Raw genomic sequence first — 27832 nt, 5'->3', positions numbered from 1 at the left:
GCCTCCGGTTAGTAGGTTAGTCCCGAAAATGATATAAAAGTGTAAAGTAAATCCCATAAACATCCAAACGGGTAATATAATAGCATGGAACAATCAAAAATTATAGATACGTTGGAGACTGTAGGACCTTGAGAAGAGGTGTCTAGAGGGGGGGGATTGGACACTAAGTACCAAAGTTGCAGTTTTTAAGATCTTTAAGTTTAAGTGGAGTTTAGGCACAAGTTTAATATTCACAATACATAGCAAGCAAGCATGCAAAGAGTATATGGGCAGCGGAAAGTAAAGCATGCAACTTGCAAGAATGTAAAGGGAAGGGTTTTGGAGGATTCAAACGCAATTGGAGACACAGATGTTTTTGGCGTGGTTCCGATAGGTGGTGCTATCGTACATCCACGTTGACGGAGACTTCAACCCACGAAGGGTAACAGTTGCGCGAGTCCACGAAGAGCTCCACCCACGAAGGGTCCACGAAGAAGCAACCTTGTCTATCCCACCATGGCCGTTGCCCATGAAGGACTTGCCTCACTAGCGGTAGATCTTCACGAAGTAGGCGATCTCCTTGCCCTTACAAACTCCTTTGTTCAACTCCACAATCTTGTCGGAGGTTCCCAAGTGAAACCTAGCCAATCTAGGAGACACCACTCTCCAAGAAGTAACAAATGGTGCATTGATGATGAACTCCTTGCTCTTGTGCTTCAAATGATAGTCTCCCCAACACTCAACTCTCTCTCGTAGGTTTTGGATCTGGTGGAAATAAGATTTGAGTGGAAAGCAACTTGGGGAAGGCTAGAGATCAAGATTCATATGGTAGGAATGGAATATCTTGGCCTCAACACATGAGTAGGTAGTTCTCTCTCAGAAAATGTATGCTGGAAGTGTAGGTTCAGTCTGATGGCTCTCTCCACGAATGAAGAGGAGGTGGAGGTGAATATATAGCCTCCACACAAAATCTAACCATTACACACAATTTACCAAACTTGGTGGGACCGAATCAACAAACTCGGTTGGACCGTAGTAAACCTAGTGACCGTTAGGATTTTCGGTGGGACCGAAATGCAACTCGGTAGGACCTATATGGTTAGGGTTAGGGCATAACTTAATCTCGGTAAGACCGATTACACAAACTCAGTGAGACCGATTTTGGTAATAAGCTTTCCAGAGAGTTGGTCAGGCAAACTCGGTCGGACCGATTACACAAACTCGGTGGGACCAATTTTGGTAATGAGTCAACCAGGAAGTTTGCATTGTAATCTCGGTAGTACCGATTGCTCAAATTCGGTGAGACCGATTTTGGTTATGGACATACACACAGAGAGATTACAATCCCATGTTGGTGAGACCGAGATCCCTATCGGTAGGGCCGATTTGTCTAGGGTTTGTGGCAGTGGCTATGACATCTAAACTCGGTGGCGCCGGATAGAAAGAATCTATGAGGACGAGTTTGACTTTAGATTTAGGTCATATGTGTGGAAGTGGGAAAGTAGTTGAGGGTGTTGGAGCATATCACTAAGCACTGTGGAGCAAGAAACTCATTAAGCAACACCTCATCCCTTCTTGATAGTATTGGCTTTTCCTATAGACTCAATGTGATCTTGGATCACTAAAATGTAAAATGAAGAGTCTTGAGCTTGAAGCTTGAGCCAATCCTTTGTCCTTAGCATCTTGAAGGAGTTCCCACGTCCTTTACTCCATGCCACTCCATTGTTGAACTTATCTGAAACATACTAGATAAAAGTGTTAGTCCAACAAGAGATATGTTGACATTAATTACCAAAACCACCTAGGGAGCACTTGTGCTTTCAATCTCCCCCTTTTTGGTAATTGATGACAACATACAACAAAGCTTTAGATAAAGATATAAAGAATAGCAAGTAAAGCTTTGGAAAGAGATGTAACAAGCATAGGCTCCCCCTACATGTATGCAATGATGTGAATATGGAATGTAGAAGCATGTGAGAGCATAACCATGATAGAGTAGGCAATGTGTTACATGTATCTTGGCCATATGCATCAAGCAAAGAATATTAAAGAGAATACCTTCATGCCCATGAGTCCTTCTTGCAAACAGTATGTACATCAGCAAGAATTCCTCATACACATGATTGTGATGCATATACTTACCTTGTAGTCTTGAGTTGGCTTAGGATAGAATGAACCTGCGTAAACAAGGTTAGATAACACAGATGCACCTACTAGCCAGAGCAAACAAAAGAAACTGCAAGAATACCAAGACTGGGATGACATGTAGAGAGTGAGTACTAAGTACCACATTGGATTAGACATGTCCCCAAGAGTAAAGATATGCAATGAATTTAACTGATTTCTTTCCCTTAGATGTCTTGCTCCCCCTGAATCTAGCATGGGATACTGGGAGAAGATAGGGAATAGAAAATCAGAGCTGAAAGATATGAATGATGAACAGAGCTAATGCAAGTTGATGCAAATAAGCACATAAGATCATATGAACATGTCTCTCCCCTTAAGAAGACATGCGGCATCTCTCCTCTTGAACACCAAGCATCTGGGATCCTTGAGAAATACTTTCTAATTAAGTATTCTCTCCCCCTGGAGATCTCTCTCTCCCCCTGAGGATCTCTCTCCCCCTAAGGAGGTGATATCTCTTTCTCTGATGTGATCTCTCTCTAAATGATAAGCTTTGATGTGATCTATCTCTCCCCCTTTGACATCAATTTCCAAGAAGGGTTTTCTGGAATCTGCCAAATGGGTTTGGTCCTTGAGTCACAGCAGAAAGCAATGATAAAAATGTGATGCTTGTAGAGGACAAGATTCATTGAGTGGAGCTGGATCAGAAGAAACACAGAATAAGTGGCAAACTATTTTTTCCTATTGTGAAGTCGGTGGCACCGAGTGGAATGCTTCGGTTGTACCGAAAGGATTCGGTTGGACAGAAAACAACAAATCGGTGAAACGGAGTTCATCGCAGAGAAAACACTTGTCACCTCAGCTCGCTAGACTAGTAAGATCTCACAAAGATTTGCAAGGAATTTACTGAATGATATGCAATGAATTGGATGCAGAAAATGCAGAGCAAATAGAAAGAAATCTAGATGAAGTTTTTTTTGAAAGGGGAAACAAATATGCATGAGACAAATGCAAAAACACAGAAAAGAACACAATAGAACTTCATCTAGAGATGGTCCGCGACAAAGTCACCTATGTTAGAGTATATTGACTTAGGAGTCAAGTGAGATCACTTGATCATAGGTCATACTCATCGTTTAAGCTCAAAATGGGGTTGCCATTTTTTGTTTAAGCATCTTGATGTATTCACATCTTGTCGAGTTGCTTTAGCTCATAACTTGGAGTAAAGCTTCTCTAAGATGGAATAACATACCTTGGTTGGTGGTGTTGTCCATGTAGTTGAACTTGTGTGGGTTGCTCAAGGTTGATGTAGTTCATCAAGAGTTGGGAGCACCACTTGGAATTTGAGTTCATCTTCCTACATGGGTTAGTTCTTGCAAGGAAGAGCACTTGTGTATCCAAAAATGACAATCATGAAGCTCAATATAGAATTTGTCAAAGGATATGTTTGAATGGTTCCGTGCTTCCTTGTCTTCAACCACCATAGTGTAGAGACTCGGTGATGTAGAGATTGCTCAAGATGTGATTAGATTACAATCTCATGGAATTTTATTCCACCAAGTACCTACAAGGGTTAGATAACATGCAAGTTGCAAACATATCCAAGACACAAGATTTTCATCATAAGAGAAATATCAAGGATTAGTCATAAGCTTATGTCTTGCATGTATCCAATGGAGTTTCTACTCCAAGTTTGAAGCATCAATGATGTTCAATTCTCCTCTTAACCTGCAAAACACTTTCTCATCAAGAGGTTTAGTGAATATATCCGCTAATTGCTTTTCGGTGCGAACATGCTTAAGATCAATGTCACCTTTAGCAACATGATCTCGAATGAAATGATGACGAACTTCAATATGCTTAGTTCGAGAATGTTGCACGGGATTATGACCAATTTTGATAGCACTTTCATTGTCACAAAGCAATGGAACATGTCTCACATATATCCCATAATCTTTAAGAGTTTGGGTCATCCAAAGTAATTGAGCACAACATGAACCAGCGGCAATGTATTCCGCTTCGGTGGTGGATAAGGATACTGAGTTTTGTTTCTTAGAGGACCAAGACACAAGAGATCTACCAAGAAATTGACAAGTACCTGAAGTGGACTTTCTATCAACCTTGTCTCCGGCATAGTCCGAGTCGGAGTAGCCAACAAGATCGAAAGAGGCCCTCTTAGGATACCAAATGCCAAAGTTTGGTGTATGGATTAGGTATCTCACTATCCTTTTCACGGCCTTAAGATGACATTCTTTAGGAGCAGCTTGATATCCTGCACACATGCACACACTTAGCATGATATCGGGACGTGAAGCACATAGATATAACAATGAACTAATCATAGAGCGATAAACCATTTGGTCAACCGGTTCACTATCTTTGGTCAAGTCAAGATGTCCACTAGTAGGCATGGGTGTAGACATACCTTTGCATTCTTGCATATTGAACTTCTTGAATAAGTCCTTGGTGTACTTTGTTTGAGAAACAAAGGTACCTTCCTTAGTTTGCTTGATTTGCAACCCAAGAAAGAATTTGAGTTCACTCATCATAGACATCTCAAACTTCTCCGACATTAGCTTCCCAAACTTTTCACTAAAATGAGGGTTAGTTGAACCAAATATAATATTATCAACATATACTTGGCACACAAATAGTTCTCCATTAACCCTTTAATAAAAGGTGTGGAATCAGTTTTCCCAATTTCAAAGCTTTTTCAATAAGGAACTTGGTCAAGCATTTATACCATGCTCTAGGAGCTTGTTTAAGACCATAAAGAGCTTTGTGAAGTTTGTAAACATGATTGGGTTTCTTAGGATTGACAAAGTCGGGAGGTTGCTTAACATAAACTTCCTCCTCTATTTCACCATTTAGAAAAGCACTTTTAATGTCCATTTGGTACAAGGTGATATCATGATGATTAGCATAGGCAAGTAAGATGTGAATGGACTCAAGTCTAGCAACGGGAGCATAAGTCTCACCATAGTCCATACCTTCGACTTGTGTGTAGCCTTGGGCGACGAGACGTGCTTTGTTGCGTACTACTTGTCCATCTTCATCTTGCTTGTTGCGAAACACCCATTTGGTACCGATGATGTTGTGGTTGTTGTCGGGCTTCTCAACCAATGTCCAAACTTGGTTCCTCTAAAAGTTGTGTAGCTCTTCATGCATAGCATTTAACCAATCCGGATCTTCCAATGCTTCTTCAACCTTGATAGGTTCAATGCTAGAGATGAAAGAATAGTTTTCACAAAAGTTAGCTAAACGAGTTTTAGAGCGAGTGATTCTCCTGGTTTGAATATCATTGTAGATTTGCTCGACGGGATGATCTTTAGCAATTCTTACTCGAACTCGTGAAAGCTTTTGCTTGCTTCTTGGTTGATCTTCTTCTTCATCTTGTTCTTCTTCTTGGCCTTCTTCATTGTTGGTGTTGTCGTTCTCTTGTCGTGGTGGAGAAGGAGGTTCTTGACGTTCATCTTGATGCACTTCCTCGTTTTCTTCATCTTGGTGTGTCCCACTTGTGGATGCTTCCGTATCAACTCTTGGTTCACCTTGTCGTGAAGTAGAAGCTTCCACTTGGATGGATGAGGTACTCTCCTTCACCTCCGTTGGACGGACCTTGCCAATAGACAAGTCTTGGATTGCTTCTGAAGGATCTTTATCTCCTACATCAATTGGCAATTGCTCTACTTGCGAGCCGTTAGATTCATCAAACTTCACATCTACCGTCTCTTCAACCTTTCGTGTGAAATTGTTGTAGACATGGTAAGTGTGAGAGTTCGAGCCATAACCTAGTAGGAAACCTTCATGAGACTTAGGAGCAAATTTAGAACGACGATGCTTATCAAGAATGTAGCACTTTGAGCCGAATACTTGAAAGTACCCAACTTGGCGTTTGTTACTGGTGAGGAGCTCGTATGTCGTCTTGCCGAGTAGCTTGTGAAGATACAAGCGATTTGTTGCATGACAAGCTGTCTCAACCGCTTCTTCCCAAAAGTGCTTCGGTGTCTTGTACTCATCAAGCATCGTTCTCGCCATTTCGATGAGCGTCCGGTTCTTCCTCTCAACAACTCTGTTTTGTTGAGGTGTGTACGTAGCCGAGAACTCGTGTGAAATCCCTTCTTCGTCAAGAAAGGTGTCCACATTTGCATTCTTGAACTCCGTTTCGTTGTCGCTGTGAACCTTCTTGATCTTCACTTCAAATTGATTTTGGGCCTTCCTAGCGAAGTTTTTGAAGATCTTTTGGACCTGCGATTTATCATCGAGAAAGAACACCCACGTAAATCTTGAAAAATCATCAACTATAACTAGACCAATAGAATTTCGACCGAGACTCTTGTAGGAGTTGGGACCAAAGAGATCCATGTGAAGCAGCTCGAGTGGCCTCCTTGTGGTCATGATGTTCTTCACCGGATGCCTTCCTCCAACCTGTTTACCTGCTTGACAAGCACTGCAAAGTCTATACTTATCAAATATGACATCGTTAACTCCAAGGATATGATTTCCTTTAATAAGCTTGTCAAGGTTTCGCATACCAACATGACCTAGTCATCTATGCCATAACCAACCTTTCGAGGATTTAGCAATGAAGCAAGTTTTAGGTTGAGCCTTTTTAGTGAAATCAACAATGTATAGATCACCTCTACGCACACCGATAAAGACCATTTTATGATATCTCGACGAAACACTTGGCAATCTACTTCAGTAAATAGGACATTGAAACCGAAATCAGCAAATCTAGATACTGAAAGTAAGTTGTATCCAAGAGATTCAATGAGCATGACATTTTGTATGGAGCTATCATGTGATATGGCCACCTTACCGAGGCCAACCACCTTACCCTTTGAGTTGTCACCGAAAGTGACATACTTACGAGGACTATCATTTTCAGCAAGCTCATGAAACATGTCTTTATCTCCGGTCATGTGATCGGTACATCCACTATCAAGAACCCATTCCTTTCCTCCTGACATATATCCCCGTAGATTTGCCATAAGACCAAAATGTCTCATTGCATCATCAAGATCGAAGTCACTATCACCATCCTCATCATAGTATCCATGTTCAACATCGTCATGTGGTGGATCAAATCCTAGAGAGGGTAATTCGTTAGAGTGAGTTTGACAATGATCTTGCTTATGAATTTTTATAGCTTCGGAAATAATATCACTAATAATTCCAACATCTCCTTTGGCACGCATAAGGTTTGTAAGCTCAAATAGACGATCACCAAAAATAGGATCACTAGCATTCATCTTACTCAAAGCAATAGACTTATGGAGAATTTCATCTAGATTTTTCAAGGAATAATTTGGAAAGCGTTCCTCAAGAAATTTCCATATAGTGTAGGCACACTTAAGAGTAGGCAAACATCCAATCAAGTTTCTAGGCAATCTTCTAATGATAAGTTCGGCAATTCTAAGATTCCTAATCATGTCAATTGACTCATCATGGGTAGGATGCATAGGATCAACATGAGGTGCACAAGGGCTAGCAATGTACTTGTTCAAATGATATTGATTGAAAATTACAAGCATCTCATTTTTTCACTCATGAAAATACTCTCCATCAAGTATAGGCACTCTATGTCTAAGACTCCCCAAAGTAGACTCATCCACCTTCCTCCAATGGTGATTAAACCAAGGCAATGGAGACCAATGCTCTGATACCACTTGTAGGACCTTGAGAAGAGGTGTCTAGAGGGGGGGTGATTAGACACTAAGTACCAAAGTTGCAGTTTTTAAGATCTTTAAGAGTAAGTGGAGTTTAGGCACAAGTTTAATATTCACAATACATAGCAAGCAAGCATGCAAAGAGTATATGGGCAGCGGAAAGTAAAGCATGCAACTTGCAAGAATGTAAAGGGAAGGGTTTTGGAGGATTCAAATGCAATTGGAGACACGGGTGTTTTTGGCATGGTTCCGATAGGTGGTGCTATCGTACATCCACATTGATGAAGACTTCAACCCACGATGGGTAACGGTTGCGCGAGTCCACGGAGGGCTCCACCCACGAAGGGTCCACGAAGAAGCAACCTTGTATATCCCACCATGGCCGTCGCCCACGAAGGACTTGCCTCACTAGCGGTAGATCTTCACGAAGTAGGCGATCTCCTTGCCCTTACAAACTCCTTGGTTCAACTCCACAATCTTGTTGGAGGCTCCCAAGTGACACCTAGCCAATCTAGGAGACACCACTCTCCAAAAAGTTACAAATGGTGCATTGATGATGAACTCCTTGCTCTTGTGCTTCAAATGATAGTCTCCCCAACACTCAACTCTCTCTCATAGGTTTTGGATCTGGTGGAAAGAAGATTTGAGTGGAAAGCAACTTGGGGAAGGCTAGAGATCAAGGTTCATATGGTAGGAATGGAATATCTTGGCCTCAACACATGAGTAGGTAGTTCTCTCTCAGAAAATGTATGCTGGAAGTGTAGGTTTAGTCTGATGGCTCTCTCCACGAATGAAGAGGAGGTGGAGGGGAATACATAGCCTCCACACAAAATCTAACCGTTACACACAATTTACCAATTCGGTGGGACCGAATCAACAAACTCGGTCGGACCGATTTAGTAAACCTAGTGACCATTAGGATTTTCGGTGGGACCGAAATGCAACTCGGTAGGACCGATATGGTTAGGGTTAGGGCATAACTTAATCTCGGTAAGACCGATTACACAAACTCGGTGAGACCGATTTTGGTAATAAGCTTTCCAGAGAGTTGGTCAGGCAAACTCGGACCGATTACACAAACTCGGTGGGACCGATTTTGGTAATGAGTCAACCAGGAAGTTTGCATTGTAATCTCGATAGTACCGATTGCTCAAACTCGGTGAGACCGATTTTGTTAATGGACATACACACAGAGAGATTACAATCCCGTCTCGGTGAGACTGAAATCCCTATCGGTAGGGCCGATTTGTCTAGGGTTTGTGGCAGTGGCTATGACATCTGAACTCAGTGGTGCCGGATAGAAAGAATCGGTGAGGCCGAGTTTGACTTTAGGTTTAGGTCATATGTGTGGAAGTGGGAAAGTAGTTGAGGGTGTTGGAGCATACCACTAAGCACTGTGGAGCAAGAAACTCATTAAGCAACACCTCATCCCTTCCTGATAGTATTGGTTTTTCCTATAGACTCAATGTGATCTTGGATCACTAAAATGTAAAATGAAGAGTCTTGAGCTTGAAGCTTGATCCAATCCTTTGTCCTTAGCATCTTGAAGGAGTTCCCACGTCCTTTAATCCATGCCACTCCATTGTTGAACTTATCTAAAACATACTAGATAAAAGTGTTAGTCCAACAAGAGATATGTTGACATTAATTACCAAAACCACCTAGGGAGCACTTGTCCTTTCAGAGACGTATCAAACGCCTCCTCCTACTTCTCCGCCTCATGAGGCATACGACCCTGAGGTGTCGTCCCGGAGGATCTCTGCCGATCCGCAAAGACCAGAAGGTAACTCTTTGGCCGCCCGAAGTCCAGGGTTTTCAGCTCCTAGAGAGACCAACAGAAAAAGCCCTGGACTGTCCGATATACAACCGGACACATTGATGTGTCTTCTGCGGCAAGCGGCTATCTCAGAGGCACATCGTACCTTAATGGGTATGGTGGTGGAGAGGATTTCATCCGCAAAAGGCGGGTTGAATGAAGCTTTTACGAGCCTGCTAAGAGGCTTTGAGGTACGCAAAGTGATATATATTTTTTTGATTGTACCATACACGCAAGGTGTACTTTGTATAGATAGTAGCACCTGAGACTCTGGTTGCCATCCGGACGAGGCGAGCAGAGGAACATAGTCTCAGGTAATGATGGTGCCGATTTTCTACGCAGGCGGCTGCAGCTCCGGCGGCTGACCGGACTGCTGAATTTGCCGAACCGAAGCGGCAACTTGATGTGGCAGATGTAGACATCATGCTTGTGAACAAGCGGCTTGACGAGGCATAGGGTATGTATATTTGGGTGGTCAGCGAGCACAATGCTAGGATTTATGATATGCTTTGACTGCAGATGGTGCTGCCGCCGTGGAGACCCTTCGGGCAGAGCTTGCCCGAGCCAAGGAGCAAGCCAGGAGAAGCAATGCGGCTGCCGTGAAGGCAGCTGATGAATTAAAAGCCGAACAGGCTGCTCATCGCCAAAGTGAGGATAAAATAGCCAACATTGCTCTTGACCTACAAAATGCCACTAGCCGATATGAGCTTCTTGAAAGGGAAAAGCAAGCGAAAACGGCTTACCTAAAAAAGACTTTACAAGCAGCAAAGGAAACTCTCTCTGAGATCAGAGCGGCTCGAGAGGAGCTCCGGCAAGCCGGTGAGATCGTGGCTGGGAAGCCCTTTTTATTGCGAACCAAATTCGGCGATCTGAAGTATGCCCCTCTTGATCAGTTGTGGAGTTCTTCAGATGCATACTTGGATTTGTCAAAGAGTGCTACTGATGCGACGCAGTATTTCAAAGATTGAGAAGATCATGAAACGGAAAGATTGTTCTGGTCGCAGTTTAGTACTCCAAGGCGTCCGCTGTTGTTGAACAAGCAAATGGCCTAATGGGCCGAGCTCCATAGGTTATCCTGGCTTGCTATGAAGGCTGTTGTGGATCGCCTATGGCCGATGGAACCAAGTCCGGATAGTTATTTTAATTTGGTGCAACGATTTGTTCGTGTTGTGCCGCATATCGACACTATTAAGCGGTCGGCGTGCATAGAAGGTGCGCGGATGGCCCTTGCCCGTGTTAAGACATACTGAGCGAAGATGGAGGCCACCAACATTGCAACCAGGGGTCCACCTGGGGGCCAGGACTCGCCCGAGCACTATTTTTAAGAAGTCTTAGAAGGTGGCCATTTAATAGAGGCTCAGTGCTTAAAGAATACCATGTTCGAGTGACATGTATCTTGATTGTAGAAACAATGCTTTTGGTAATAAAGGCTATATTTATACTTTTGCCCGTAAAGTAATGTAGTGCCTCCTGTGCGGCCGCTTATGTATATAACCTGAAAGTTTGAAGTCGTCGGCTTCAGCACCCTCGCATATAATGCGGGGGTGTTCGGCAAAGCATGTAACCACACTTGATCCAACGTATTGGTCCCTTAAGGAGGTGGTAGCGCGGCAAACGAGGCAATCGGACTATATAGCTTTAACACTTTCACTTAGCCATAGGAGTTTGACGGTGGGACTACTATATAGCCCCTGGTATGTTCGCGTACATCCGAATACGGTGCATTTACATACGTGACCGGGAAACCGGTCCTTTGTTAATGCGGAGGAATCGCGAAAATTCCGCTGAGTCATCGAGTGGTTGACCAGTCTCTCGCTTTATCATGAGAGTCAGTTTTCGGCTTTCTCTACTGAGGTGCTCATCCGGATGAACCAGGGCACAATCGCAGTAGTTCTCCCTGTGCCACCTTATCCGATAGAGTGGAACATAAGGTAGCAAAACATGGGAGCCGGGCAAACCCAACTATTGACCAAAGACATGATTTGGAGCTTATGCATATAAGGCCAGACTCGCGATGCCGAACACTCCCGAAGGTATTCGGACTTTACAATATATACTGGGCTGAGTGCCGCCCTTAGTAATGAGCCCTGAATTTCAAGGTACGTGCATCAATCCGGCGTGACGAAAGAGCGCCTGTGGTGAGAGCGTAGATCTCAAAAAAACACTGGTTGTGGTCTCTGTAATGTCTATTTTAGAACAGCGAATCATCAGCTCACGGGTAACACCGATTTCCCTCTTGGTCATTTTAAGTGCCTGGAGGGTGTGAGACAACAAGAGACAATAAAAAAGGTTTACATAGGGTCTTAATCTAAAAAGAAACCTTTGGACGGGGCCCTGCTGCACGGCTGCGCCTTTGTCTCCATTGCGCCGTATCTTTGAAGGGTGTAGCACAATGGTCATCTATAAAAAAAAGAAAAACCCAGGTGAAAGAATCTGGTGTGACCATGCGTAAAGTTGGTTAATCTTAATGAACCGTGAAAATTCAATTTCTTGAGTGTAAATAGGGTCAAGCCGAACTATGGACCTTTTACATGCGGGCAGCCCTCGCACCACATATGGGGGCATAGTTGTTAATCAAGGTCAGGTTTATCTAGGCTGCTACAACTAGGTGTGCGCCGAACACGTCTATCCGCGTCCGTGGTCTCGAAGACCAATGGGTTACTTGGGTTGGAGAGGCCATTCAGTGGTTCGGCTGCTAGAGCTCCCATATATTCTTCCGTACGAAGAGAACGCTCTGTGTTTCCGCTGATTGTGATGACGCCACGTGGACCGGGAATCTTAAGTTTGAGATAAGCCTAATGCGGTACTGCATTGAAACGAGCGAAGGCCGTTCTTCCGAGTAGTGCATGATAAACGCTTCGGAACAGAGCGATGTTGAAGATTAGTTATTCGCTTCAAAAGTTGTCGGGAGAACCGAATACAACCTCTAATGTTAGAGAGACCGTGCATCGGGCCTCTACGCCTGGTATTACTCCTTTAAAGGTAGTACTACTTTGGTTGATTCTTGACAGGTGCGGATAGTGTCCTGATATATCAGATTAAGACTACTGCCGCCATCCATGAGAACTCGGGTGAGGTGGTATCCGTCAATTATTGGGTCGAGCACCAAGGCAGCCGAACCTCCATGCCGGATACTAGTCGGATGGTCCCTGCGATCGAAAGTGATCGGGCAGGCCGACCATGGGTTGAATTTGGGGACGACGGGCTCTACAACATATACGTCTCGGAGTGCGCATTTGTGCTTCCTCTTTGACATGTGGGTGACGTAAATCATGTTCACTGTTTTGACCTCCGGTGGAAATTTTTTCTATCCCCCAGTGTTCGGTTGGCAAGGTTCGTCCTCATCTTCACTTGGCGGCTCCCTTCCTTTGTGTTCAGCGTTTAGCTTGCCGGCCTGCTTGAAAACCCAGCATTCTCTGTTGGTGTGATTCGCAGGTTTTGCGGGGGTGCCGTGAATCTCACAGGACCTCTCTAGAATTTTATTTAGGCTGGACGGACCATCTCTGCTGCCTTTAAATGGCTTTTTTTGTTGACCGGGTCTAGAGCCCCTGAATCCGGCATCTACCGTTGTATTGTCTGGGTTGTCTTCATTATTTCAACGCTTGTTTTTATTGCGTCACGGTTTTCCATTCCCATCCCTTATTTCGGATGTGCCTGGATCGATGGTGCCGCTTCGGGCCAACCAATTGTCCTCACCCATGCAAAAGTGGGTCATAAGAGTTGTTAGGGCTGCCATTGTCCTTGGCTTTTCCTGGCCGAGGTGTCTGGCAAGCCATTTGTCCCGGACACTGTGTTTGAAAGCTGCTAGGGCTTCGGCATCCGGACAGTCGACGATTTGGTTCTTCTTGGTGAGAAATCTGTTCCAAAGCTTACGGGCTGACTCTCCGGGTTGTTGAATTATGTGACTTAAATCGTCCGCATCCGGAGGTCGGGCATATGTCCCTTGAAAATTAGCCCTGAAAGCGTCCTCGAGTGCCTCCCAGCTTCCAATGGAATTTTCGGGGAGGCCTTTCAACCAGTGCCAAGATGGTCCTTTTAACTTGAGAGGCAGGTATTTGATGGCATGGAGATCATCTCCGCGAGCCATATGGATGTGAAGAATAAAGTCCTCAATCCATACTGTAGGGTCTGTCATTCCGTCGTACGCCTCGATGTTTACGAGTTTAAACCCCCCTGGAAATTCATGATCCAGCACCTCATCGATGAAGCACAGGGGGTGTGCGGCGCCCCTGTACTTGGATGTGTCATGGCGTGGGTCCGACGGCTGTAGTGTTCGGTGTTGATTCCGAGCTGGTAGTCGATCAGTATAATTGGTCTGGTGGCCGTGATCCTTCATAGGAACACGTTTCCTAGATCCATAGATGGACCTGGTCATACCAGCTCTTTTGTCCAAGTGCTCACATAGATCGAGTGCTGACTTGTGTGCGGCGTCATTAGCCGCTCTGTCTCGGTCACGGGGTGGTTGGTCCGGCAGATCCACCGTATGTTTTTCGGCGGAATGGGCGCGATAGCCTCGTCATCGAATTCGGGAAGCAGCTTACGTTTTGGGTAGCTCTTTGTCTGGCGATCACCATCGTATCTTTCATCAGTGTCGAGCACTTCGTTCCATCTGTGGTTGAGCGTCTCTTGCGCGGCTTTAAGCCGTTGCTTCTGCTTCTTCAAGCTCCTCGCGGTGGCAATAAGTCTCTTGTGGAGGTGCTCTTGTTCCAAGTGTTTTTCCGGGATGATGCCTGGATCATCATCCGGACTGTTCTCCTCTCCGGAGACAGGTTTATAAGTTTTGTCTTCGGTGTCGCTGCGTTCGGACAGCGGCCCCGGACTATGTTCGCCGTCCCCTTGCTCGGCCTGCCCCATCGCTGGGTCTACGAGGACGTCGTTATCTTTAGCATCGTCCGAGGTGTTATTCTTTCTTGTGACGGTATCGCTGTTTTTGCTATGGAGGGGTTTAGAGCGGCGCCACTAACGTCGGCGCTTTGTTTGCTTTTCAAGAGGATTATCCTCCATTCCATCCTTTTGATCCTCGCCATTGCTTTCTTTGGGTGTGTCCACCATATATATGTCATATGATGAGGTGGTTGTCCATCGCCCTGGGGGCGGTGGTTCCCGTTCTTCTCCGGCATCGTCGTCCATACCGTTGATGTCTTCGGAGTCAAAATCAAGCATGTCAGTTAAGTCGTCGACAGTGGCTATTAAGTGGGTGGTGGGTGGGTAACAAATTCCTTCGTCGTCAGCTTCCCACTCAAGTCGGACATAGTTCGGCCAAGAGTTTCCTGACAAGGAGAGAGATTTTAATGAGTTTAGCATGTTGCCCAGGGGCGAGTGCTGGAAGATATCCGCGGAGCCGAACTCCATGATCGGTGCCCGGTTAGATCCGATGGGCACGGATGCACGCGGTTCGGAGCCTATGGCCGAAAACGAGTCCGAGGGTCTGATGACGCAGACCTCCTTGGAAGTGAAATCTGTGTTTGGCGCTATCACCGTTGAGTGTGCGGCTTCCGTGGTGGGGTCCATCCTCCCGTCCTCGGATGGCACGATCTGCACTGGATTTAAAGCCAGGGCAGCTGCAGGTGTGATCTCTTGAACACCGTCCGACGGCAGATCTAGGTCATGCTCACCGCGACTGTTGGGTGTGCCTGTCTTGGGCTCGAATTCGTCGAAGATCAAGTCTCTGCGGATGTCGGCAGTGTAGTTCAGGCTTCCAAACCTAACCTGATGGCCAGGGGCGTAGCTATCGATGTGCTCCAGATGGCCAAGCGAGTTGGCCCGCAGTGCGAAGCCGCCGAATATGAAGATCTGTCCGGGGAGGAAAACCTCACCCAGGATCGCGTCGTTGTAGATGATTGGAGGAGCCATCAAGCCTTACGGTGACGACACAGTGGAACTCTCAGTGAAAGCACCAATGTCGGTGTCAAAACCGGCGGATCTCGGGTAGGGGTCCCGAACTGTGTGTCTAAGGCTAATGGTAACAGGAGGGGGGACACGTTGTTTACCCAGGTTCAGGCCCTCTCTATGGAGGTAATACCCTACTTCCTGCTTGATTGATCTTGATGATATGAGTATTACAAGAGTTGATCTACCACGAGATTGTAGAGGCTAAACCCTAGAAGCTAGCCTATGATTATGATTGTTGTTGTCCTACGGACTAAACCCTCCGGTTTATAGAGACACCGGAGGGGGCTAGGGTTACAAGGAGTCGGTTACAGAGAAGGGAATCTACATATCCGAATCGCCAAGCTTGCCTTCCACACAAAGGAGAGTCCCACCCAGACACGGGACGAAGTCTTCAATCTTGTATCTTCATAGTCCAATAGTCCGGCATAAACATATTATCCGAGGACCCCCTAATCCAGGACTCCCTCAGTGACTATGATGAGGAGACTTTGGCTCTTATTACAAGTGAAGAACACGGTGGAGATGATTCTGATCATGAGACACAATACATGGATCCTGAAGACGTTGACAGGTATGAATGTTTAGTTGCTCAACGTGTTTTGAGTGTGCAGGTCACACAAGCTGAGAAAAATCAGAGGCATAATTTGTTCCATACAAAGGGAGTTGTGAAGGAATGTTCTGTTCGCATCATCATAGATGGAGGGAGCTGCAACGACTTGGCTAGCATGAAGATGGTGTAGAGGCTATCTCTCACCACAAGACCACATCCACATCCTTACTACATCCAATGGTTCAACAATAGCGGCAAGGTTAAGGTAACACGTACTGTTCGTGTGCATTTTAGTATCTCTACATATGCTGATTATATTGATTGTGATGTGGTACCTATGCAATCATGTTCCTTATTACTTGATAGACCATGGCAATTTGATAAAAATTCTCTACACCATGGTAGAAACAATCAGTATACTCTTGTTCGTATGGGTAGAAATATTGCTTTGCTTCCTACGACTCCTGATTCCATTTCGAAAGATGATATTAATAGAGCTAATAAAGCAAATTAGGAGAATAATAAGAGTGAAAATCAGATTGTGGCAAAAGAATCTGAGCAACAAATGAAGCCTAATAATAAACCATCTAGTGTTGCTTCTGAAATTAAATTGAAAAGTGCATGTTTACTTGCCACCAAATCTGATATTAATGATCTAGATTTCAGCAAATCTGTTTGCTATGCTTTTGTGTGCAGAGGGGCATTATTTTCTTTCGACGATGTACCTTCCTCTTTGCCTCCTGCTGTCACTAACATTTTGCGGGAGTTTGCTGGCGTCTTTCCATAAGACGTGCCACCGGGATTACCACTCATTCGAGGGATTGAGCATCAGATTGACTTAATTCCCGGTGCTTCGTCGCCAAACCATGCTCCATACCGTACTAATCCAGAGGAGATGAAGGAGATTATGTGTCACATACAAGAGCTGCTCGACAAAGGTTATATACGCAAATCTCTTATCCTTGTGTTGTTCCTATTATACTAGTGCGAAAAAAGGATGGTATGTCGCATATGTGTGTTGATTGTAGAGGCATTAATAATATTACTATTCGTTATCGTCATCCTATTCCTAGGCTAGATGACATGCTTCATGATATGAGTGGCTCTTCAATATTCTCCAAAGTTGATTTGCATAGTGGATACCATCAAATTCGTATGAAATTGGGAGATGAATGGAAAACAGCATTTAAAACTAAGTTTGGATTATATGAGTGGTTAGTCATGCCTTTGGGGTTAACTAATGCACCTATTACTTTCATGAGATTAATGAATGAAGTTTTACGTGCTTTCATTGGACGATTTGTGGTAGTCTATTTTGATGATATACTGATTTACAATAGATCTTTGGAGGAACATTTGGAACATTTATGTGTTATTTTTCTTGTTCTACGTGATGCACGTTTGTTTGGTAACCTTGGGAAGTGCACCTTTTGCACCGATCGAGTATCTTTTCTTGGTTGTGTTGTTACTCCACGGGGAATTGAAGTTGATAAAGCCAAGATTGAAGCTATTGGGAGTTGGCCGTAGCCCAAAACGGTCACACAAGTGAGGAGTTTTCTTGGCCTCACTGGATTCTATAGGCATTTTGTGAGAGATTTCAGCACCATTGCTACCCCTCTCAATGAACTGTTAGGACCGGTTTTTTCAGGATATTAATTTCCAGAAAATGGCCCTTGTGCTCACCAGCCCCAGGATTACTATTAGCTGATGAGGCACCAACTTGATATGGAAATTCCAAGCAAAAGTACAAAATATGTAGTACAAGACCATTCTGGCCTATGAGTACAACAAATGGTTTCTAGTGGTTGATGGCGGAAGCGGTTTGTGGATCATCAGCGTTTAGGGGACTCCATTTCCCACAGGAACAGCTGACCAGGTTAACTCCTGTCAGGACCCCGACTCAATGCCACATCGATCTAGCATGTAACACCTCATATCACTTTGCGGCCTCACGCACGGTATTCCCACGGGTGTCGCCTTACCTTTGCCCGGGACCGTTTGCGCCTTTTGGCAAACGTATATGATAGTGTCGCTAGCATCCATATGATAAGGAGCCCGGGCTGACATGGCTAGTCGTAAACCCAAAGTGGCACAGACTTACAGGGACAGGCATCCATGACCCAGCATCGAACGTGTCGGTCATCAGCAAGTGAATCCAGGCTGTAGCACTGGGCTAGCAGGACTCCGGTGAACCGGGCTGTAGCGGGCTAACAGGACTCCGGTATTCATCGCGTGACATTTCCCCGAAGGGACAGACACAGGAACGAAGAAGGACACATGCCGGCCAGCCTAAGTGTTCCGGAGCAGTAGCAAGCTACCATGGCTCGGTGGAAACACTAGGAGACATTTCCTCGTAAGAGAGGCTACTAAAGATAAACAACTAGATGGTCAGATCCCACACATACCAAGCATTTCAATAACATACACACAATATGCTCGATATGTGCAAATACAACATGGCATCACAACATGACTCTACGACTCAAGTAATTTATTCAATAGGCTCCGAGGAGCGAGATAATTCAAACAGGGGTCTCATGACCCAACAATCAGAGCATACAAGTCAAAGCACAAGCGGAAGCTATCATGTCTGAGTACAGACATCTATAAATGGAAAAGGCTTGAAAGCCTGACTATCTACCAGATTCTGCCGGGGGCACAAGATCGTAGCTGAGGTAACAAGCTAAACATCGAAGTCCACGCGAAACTACTAGTGAGACCGAAGTCTCTCTGCAAAAACATAAAATAGGCAAACGTGAGTACAAATGTACCCAGCAAGACTTACATCAGAACTAGCTACATATGCATCATTATCAACAAAGGGGATGGTGGGGTTTAACTGCAGCAAGCCAGCTTTGACTCGGTGGCTATCCTGAACTACGACTGCAAGTAACTCCTTGAGGTGGCGCACACGAGTCCACATATTCACCATATCAATACACCACTATGGATCCGCTCCCGTCTCCCTACGAGAACGCCATCCATAGCACTCACGCTTATCTTGCGTATTTTAGAGTATCCACTTTCACTTGTCTATGAACTGATATAAGCAACCCAGAAGTCCTTTTCCGCGGACACGGCTATTCGAATAGATGATGTTAACCCTGCAGGGGTGTACTTCTTCATACATGTTTCCACCACTTAGCGTCTGCACACGACATGTGCTCGGCAGACTTCAAGCGAAAGCCGACGTGGGTGTAGACCACGACCTACCTAAACACTCAAGTCTCTAGTCCAGGTTTATCGCCTATTCGGGTTCCATCCATGAGGAGATCCGGCCGGAGTTTCGCTCACAGCCCCAAACGATGTGAACAGGGTTCCGTGACACCAAACGGGCGCCCGGTTTACCCGGCCACGTGCCTACCGCATCACAGCCCACCCCTACGGTCAGCGCTGTCCACGGCCTCCAGCATACTACAAACACCAGAAACTACTTGCAACTCCTGGATAGAGGACTAGGGTGAATAAGAAGTCGAGCGGGGTCATATTTCAGGGCCCAATGTATGGTAGTAGCTGAATCATGGATCACAAACACAGAACTCAGTTCCTGAGGACGGCTGCAATGAGACAACCCACCATGTACTCCTACATGGCCTCTCACCGCTACCTTTACCAAAACGTGTTCACACACTTAGCTCACACACGGTAGGACATGCTCACACGCCTCTGATTCATCCCCGATGAATCAGACCTGACTCAACTCTAAGCAGTAGCAGGCATGACAAACAAGCAAGAATGAGTAGGCACAACAGGGCTCAAACAACTCCTACTCATGCTAGTGGGTTTCATCTATTTACTGTGGCAATGACAGGTCATGCAGAGGATAAAGGGGTTCAGCTACCGCAGCAAGTAACAAATATGTCGTTGTTGTCCTAATGCAGTAAAAGAGAGCAGGAGCGAGAGAGTGGGATTGTATCGGAATGAACAAGGGGGTTTTGCTTGCCTGGCACTTCTGAAGATAACATTGAGTCTTCATCAGTGTCAACGATCACATCATCGGTATCACGTCTATCGAGAGGGGACAAATACTGGCAACACAGAAGGGAACACAATCAATGCAATGCACAATATGATGCATGATCATGACATGGCAAAATGAATGTGTTTTGAGCTAATGCAACTAAAACCAGATTAAATGAAGTTGGTTTGAATCCAAGATTCAAATTCAAACTCCATATGTGGATATTTAAATGCCCTTTAATTGATTTGTGCTAAACAGCAGCTATAAGTTGTTCTAACATGCATGAAAATGGTACAGATGGATTCCTTGAATTTTTCTGATAATTTTTCATATATAAATTATTTAATTTGGAGTTACGGTTGAATTTCTATTAATTTTAGAAGTTTTAGGCATTTTCTGGAATTATTAAATCATTTAAGATTTATTTAAATTCCAGAAAGGAATTATTGCGTCAGCACTAGGTCATGCTGACCTCAGCATAGTCAACAGGGGCTGGTCCGGGTCAAACCTGACCAGTGGGGCCCACTGGTCAGTGACACACCGCTGGCATGAGTCACTGACGTGTGGGGCCAGTCAAAAGCCACGTCAGCAAGTCAAACTGACATCGAGGCCCACATGTCAGTGAGATAAAGAGCTAACAGGGGGTTATTTAACTTAACCCGTGTTTTTAACAGCAGCGGTCCCACATGTCATGCACAAGGGTTTAATTAACTGAGTGATTAGCACCTAACCTAATGCTCCACGTCAGCTCTAATCGGCGTTTAGCCGCCGGCATAACAGGGCACGGCGAGGTCGCTCGTCCGGCCAACTCCGGCGACGGGAGGTCGCACGGCCGGGTGCGTTGGAACACCCGCAGCAGGGCGCGTACGATGGTGGTGGTGGCTGGAGCTGATGCGGGCTGTAGCGGCACCGGCGATGAGCTCGGCGGCGGCGATGCTCGGGCTCGGTCGGGGCGCGGGGCTGTAGCTTGCTAGCGAGCAGGTTGAGAGGCGCAAGAGCACCAGGGGAGCTCCTGGAGCACTATCGCGTGCTCGGACGTGAGCAGATCGAGCTCAGGCCACGGCGGCGATGAGACACGACGGCAGAAGCTCTCGGCGATGGCGGGAATCGAGCTAGCGAACCAAATCCACCACGGGGTATGAGGGGAAAGGGAGAGGGGCTCACAGGGAGTCGTGTGAAGAAGACGGCGAGCTCAGGGAGGCCCTGTGGACGACGAATCGGGCGGCGGCATCCGGCGGCCGTGGACAGGGAAGAGGGGTCGCGGCGTCGTCTTGGGGTCCTCCGGCCTTGCGTGGGTCGGCGGAGAGGCGCTCGGGTTCTAGGCGGAGCTCGTGGGCTGGTCAGAGAAGTGAGGGGGCGGCGGTGGCCGTGGTTATGGCGAGCGGCGGCGACGGCGACTCTCGGTCATGCGAGTGAGAGAGCCAGGGAAGAGAGAAGAAGGAATGGGGGAGAGTGAGAGCGGTCCAGGGGGTGCGTGGCATCCTCAGGGCGACGGGGAAACAGGCAGAGAGGCAGGAGGTGGCCTGGGCGTGTGCCCGCGCGCTCCGGCCACGCGCCTGCGCCCACTGGCGCGAGGAGGAAGGCGACAGGGGGGGGGGAAGTGGTGGGCTGGGCCGCTGCTGGCTGCACAGTGTTGGGCCGCGGGTAAGCTGAGGTAAGTCCAGGTAACTTCCTTCTCTGTCTTTTATTTCTATTTCAGTTCTGTTTTCTTTTTATTTAATTCTTTTGCCACTGTTTTGAATTAAAAATAATAATTCAAACAATGCCAAAGCTCCTCTGAATATTTTATTTTGCTAGATGGACCTTTCCAAAAGCTCATAAAATAATTCAGGGATATTGGAAATTATATTCTAATTATATGAATATAATTCAAATTCAAATAGCTAATGAATTAAATTCAAAGTCCCAAAAATAAATCCTTAAAAATGTTCAATATTTTGGTTGGGACCAGAACCCTTGCCAAAAATTATCAAACATTTAAGAAGAGCATTTTGGAACAATGAATGAGATTTTTAGGGTTTCTGCCCCTCTTTTATTTAAGTTTTGAGGCTTCTGAATTCCTCAGTTCAAATTTTCAGAATTTAAACATGATGCACACATGAGCTAGCCTAGAGCACTACCAGCAACTAGGGATGTGACAACTCACCCCCACTAAACAAGAATCTCGTCTCGAGATTCAAGCGTAGGGTAAGGTGGAGGGGGAACGCGACCTAGCACAAACTTCACGATCCAGGGTGCACTTCAAATGAACGTTGATTTGAACACCATCTTTGTCTTGTCGTCTTGCTCTAAGAAATCCTGTCAACATGACATGGAGGGAAGAGGGAGACTCTAGAAGGGTCGATCTTCTCGAAGATCGAACAACTCACGGAATGAGACATAACAACATCTCTCGAGCTGAGAGACGAAGCACACCTCTAGAGGGATGGAGTGGAACAGATGACGAGGGTTCACTAGGTAGACAACAATTTCACGCTTAAGAGGGTGGTAAACGATTGTCAACGTAGCGAGGAGTTGAGTTGCCATGATACCACGACGAAACATCCTGGAGGAGGGTGATTCGTAGATTATTATCTTAAGTGGCAAAAAGAATTACTTTTGATTCAAAGATCATTGAAACTCTTCATACCAGCCTAAGGCAATTCACAACGATCGTTTGGAGGGGGTCGGTAGAATGGCATACTCGGACTTGGATGATGTGGATTACCTTGTTGAAGACAACGCAATGGATGAATTTGCTTATCACCGGAAATGGAAGAGACCCATGGTAGAATGGCACATTGGCGGTGCAGGCTAGGAACAGAATGCAAATGCTGGGAATGATTCTGATAACTGGGGAAGAACCCAACAATAGAGAGTGAATTCACGGTTTGAAAGGTCATAGCATTTCCGAGGAAACTGAGAGGAATCCCAGTTAGAGCCGATGATAACACGTAGCGCTTGTGCGTGCTCTCAAGAACTTGAGCATTTCCATAATCATCAGGGTTTTACCAACATCCGTGTCAAGGATCCTGGCAACACAACTTGCTACCATGATGAATGGTGATGGAGGATGCAGATGCAAAGGAAGATAATACCTTCTCAGATTTCACCCTAGCGAGGCCAAGGAAACAAAATCTGGACGATCGACCGAGAGACATTTAGCACTCTGCTTCTAATGTTCTCCTTGATGTGCTAGCGTAACCCATTCATAGATATGGTTTGATATCTAGAACATCAAGTAAAAAGGTCGGACTTCGGAACACAGAAATCCATAGGGTCAACTAGGGAGTAAATCCTACGAAATCCTTATGGGGAGGTGGCCAACTTCCTCAATCAAGATATTATAATAACAGGTCTTCCGGCTGGGTGTGTTGGCCACGACATCCACTTTACCGGTTATCGCGCGACCAATATTATAATTCTTGGGAAATGTTCCAACCATCATATATGCCTGAGATTCAGATCTGGTTGGTGTCAGGATATTCCAGACTCATCGAGTCTAGGAAGAAAAACGGAAGTTTGCAACACAAATCGACGAGATGACGTTGCGGGATTCTCGGGAGATGAACTATGATAGCAAGCTCCAAAACATGAGCTGGTTCTGCTACAAACATGTGAACACATTGTCCAAGACAAGCATGACCACGTGGTAGTCTTATAATAAAACACTACCGAGTTCTGGTTGGGAACCATCATTGAGGATATAGGAATCTTGTGTATGACCTAGGATTAGCACATCAACTCCTTTTCCTTGAACAACTCAATCAGTGGCTTGGTGTGCTAGGGATACATATGGAATGAAGATGATCAGTCTATCAGACCATAGAATACTTCGCACATGCATGACTGACTTGGGATGATTCCAGAGGAGCAGAAACAAACTTTCTCGAATTCATGGCGGCAACTTACATCAAATGCACGTGAATTAGAGGAAGTCACTGCTTTCATCCAAGCGTAGGCTTCATGAACGGAACACGAAGGCATTTCTTACAAAGTTTCCAACACTAGCTTAATGTTCAACAAAATCATGGAGGAGATAAGGATGTTGTCAATGGGCTCAACAACAATTCATCTGGGTTCCCTTTTAAAAGGAATTCCATAGTTAAGTGAACACGGTGATAGCATTGGTCAGACCCATAAGATATAATGGCGTATGCTCGAGGAGTCAACCACGAGTAAGACAACATTACAAACATCGTTGGTTCTGATTTGATTTGACGATAGCCCACACTCAAATCAAAGGATTGATAAGACAATAGGTCCAGCAACTGATCACAGGGACCAATCGATGAAGATATCATATTTCTTCAACACACACTACACAAGAATATCCCTTTGGAACGAACTAAGTCAGGCAAGCTTTTATCTCCCAACTATCCAAGTTGTTGTTTAGCTTGACCAACTAGCTCAGGGGTATCCCACACAGATTCTTGGAGAAGGGGTGGTTTACAGGAATAAACCAACTTGATCACGAACTCAACATAGCGGTCAGGTGACAACCTGGTAATATTTCCGAGAAGATATACGGAAAATCACGAACCACCGATATGTTACTAAGCTCGAGAACAATCTTGCTTTTCAGGGCAAGATGATATGATCAAATGAGCGAGGACTTGACAAAATCCTAACTCATTAATCAAGGAGTGCATCAGGAAATAAGGACTAGGTAGCACAATCTATCTTAGAATGGTGATTTAATAACCAACACGCTAAGAATTAAAAATTTTGTCCTTTAACTACCAGACAACAGAGTTGCTAGGAGTATTGATTTCACACACCACGATTCACTTGTCGGCATTCCGGTCACAATAACACAGGAACCGAGGAATGAACAATGATGGCAAGAAGTATCACTGTACCAAGAGTTCATAGGATGGTGTGCAATTCCTACAATAATCCCGATATAAAAGATGGTAATACTCCAAGGTAGAGCAGAACAAAAGCTGGGTTAGCAATTTGTTCTGTGGAGCACAACTTCTTTGACCCAATCCTGGATATGGAAGAGGTACTGGAGTTTGTTTCTCCTATTCATTCTGAAATAGAATGGCTTGGCGGACCACAAGGGTAATAGGCATCGACGAACGAATGCACGCATACTCTTGACTATCAATTGATAGGCGAGGGTCGGAAACAACTAAGATGGGACAACTCAAAAGAACATACGATTTTCTGAGTTGTGGATGCATGGTTTAACATGTCGAACGAAGTTCAACATATTTCTTCCGGATAACCCATGCAGAAAGGTAGAACTGGCAGAGTCACAATTATGAATGGAGAACCCATAGAGAGCACTCCTGTTGTGATCTTTTGATCCAACAAACTTTTGCCGTAAGTGGTTCATGGTATTTGGAAGAAGGATATACCACGGACCTCGAGAACTACTGCAAAGGTTACTAATATCCTAAAGGCGCTAGCAATTACTATCAACATGAAGTAAGTAGAGTGAATCTCGGGTTCAAGAACCCAGGAACAGAATACCTAATACTAAGTAGCATCACGGGATGCTTTCGATAATGACGGCCAGAATCATCACACTGGGAACACAAAACATAGCTAGACTACTAGATGATCCCCTGAGACACCTAGGGTCATAATAATAGCTCCAACATATATGTCAAGGCAATAATTTACCTCAACTCACCAATTAGTGTGGTTAATCTGGCCCAAAGGAACATCGGAACGGGAGGAAGGGATTTTGCAAATGCATCAGACTACTTAGAAACCTGGGATGACTCGGACAGCATAACGGCTGTAAATGCTTAGAAAAGATTTGAGACATTCACAAAATGATGGCATAACCACTCAGAAGCACAATATCAAGGTTCCGAGATCAACAATTAACATACAGAAGTAATAGGAACTGAAACGAGGCTTAAGTCCAACAATTCTATAAGTCTACGGATTAATAACACGTGATCCTGATGGAAAGAAGAGAAAGCCTAGTTCTTAATCCCCGTAGAAGAGAAGATGATGACTCAGATCAGAAGGCCATGAGGTATAAGGAGTAAAAAGAGCCTTACGTTCCATCCCACAATCAATTCCCCTATATAACTAAAGAATTTCTAGACTCAACTTCGACCAGTTTGGCTTGGTAATCCTACAGGCAGTCAAGCTCTGATACCAACACTGTCAGGACCCCGACTCAATGCCACATCGATCTAGCATGTAACACCTCATATCACTTTGCGGCCTCACGCACGGTATTCCCGCGGGTGTCGCCTTACCTTTGCCCGGGACCGTTTGCGCCTTTTGGCACACGTATATGATAGTGTCGCTAGCATCCATATGATAAGGAGCCCGGGCTGACATGGCTAGTCGTAAACCCAAAGTGGCACAGACTTACAGGGATAGGCATCCATGACCCAGCATCGAACGTGTCGGTCATCAGCAAGTGAATCCAGGCTGTAGCACTGGGCTAGCAGGACTCCGGTGAACCGGGCTGTAGCGGGCTAACAGGACTCCGGTATTCATCGCGTGACATTTCCCCGAAGGGACAGACACAGGAACGAAGAAGGACACATGCCGGCCAGCCTAAGTGTTCCGGAGCAGTAGCAAGCTACCATGGCTCGGTGGAAACACTAGGAGACATTTCCTCGTAAGAGAGGCTACTAAAGATAAACAACTAGATGGTCAGATCCCACACATACCAAGCATTTCAATAACATACACACAATATGCTCGATATGTGCAAATACAACATGGCATCACAACATGACTCTACGACTCAAGTAATTTATTCAATAGGCTCCAAGGAGTGAGATAATTCAAACAGGGGTCTCATGACCCAACAATCAGAGCATACAAGTCAAAGCACAAGCGGAAGCTATCATGTCTGAGTACAGACATCTATAAATGGAAAAGGCTTGAAAGCCTGACTATCTACCAGATTCTGCCGGGGGCACAAGATCGTAGCTGAGGTAACAAGCTAAACGTCGAAGTCCACGCGAAACTACTAGTGAGACCGAAGTCTCTCTGCAAAAACATAAAATAGGCAAACGTGAGTACAAATGTACCCAGCAAGACTTACATCAGAACTAGCTACATATGCATCATTATCAACAAAGGCGATGGTGGGGTTTAACTGCAGCAAGCCAGCTTTGACTCGGTGGCTATCCTGAACTACGACTGCAACTAACTCCTTGAGGTGGCGCACACGAGTCCACATATTCACCATATCAATACACCACTATGGATCCGCTCCCGTCTCCCTACGAGAACGCCATCCATAGCACTCACGCTTATCTTGCGTATTTTAGAGTATCCACTTTCACTTGTCTATGAACTGATATAAGCAACCCAGAAGTCCTTTTCCGCGGACACGGCTATTCGAATAGATGATGTTAACCCTGCAGGGGTGTACTTCTTCATACATGTTTCCACCACTTAGCGTCTGCACACGACATGTGCTCGGCAGACTTCAAGCGAAAGCCGACGTGGGTGTAGACCACGACCTACCTAAACACTCAAGTCTCTAGTCCAGGTTTATCGCCTATTCGGGTTCCATCCATGAGGAGATCCGGCCGGAGTTTCGCTCACAGCCCCAAACGATGTGAACAGGGTTCCGTGACACCAAACGGGCGCCCGGTTTACCCGGCCACGTGCCTACCGCATCACAGCCCACCCCTACGGTCAGCGCTGTCCACGGCCTCCAGCATACTACAAACACCAGAAACTACTTGCAACTCCTGGATAGAGGACTAGGGTGAATAAGAAGTCGAGCGGGGTCATATTTCAGGGCCCAATGTATGGTAGTAGCTGAATCATGGATCACAAACACAGAACTCAGTTCCTGAGGACGGCTGCAATGAGACAACCCACCATGTACTCCTACATGGCCTCTCACCGCTACCTTTACCAAA

Source organism: Triticum aestivum, chromosome 5B, assembly GCF_018294505.1.
Source record: "Triticum aestivum cultivar Chinese Spring chromosome 5B, IWGSC CS RefSeq v2.1, whole genome shotgun sequence".
Taxonomy (NCBI): Eukaryota; Viridiplantae; Streptophyta; class Magnoliopsida; order Poales; family Poaceae; genus Triticum; species Triticum aestivum.
This window is presented reverse-complemented; position numbering follows the sequence as displayed.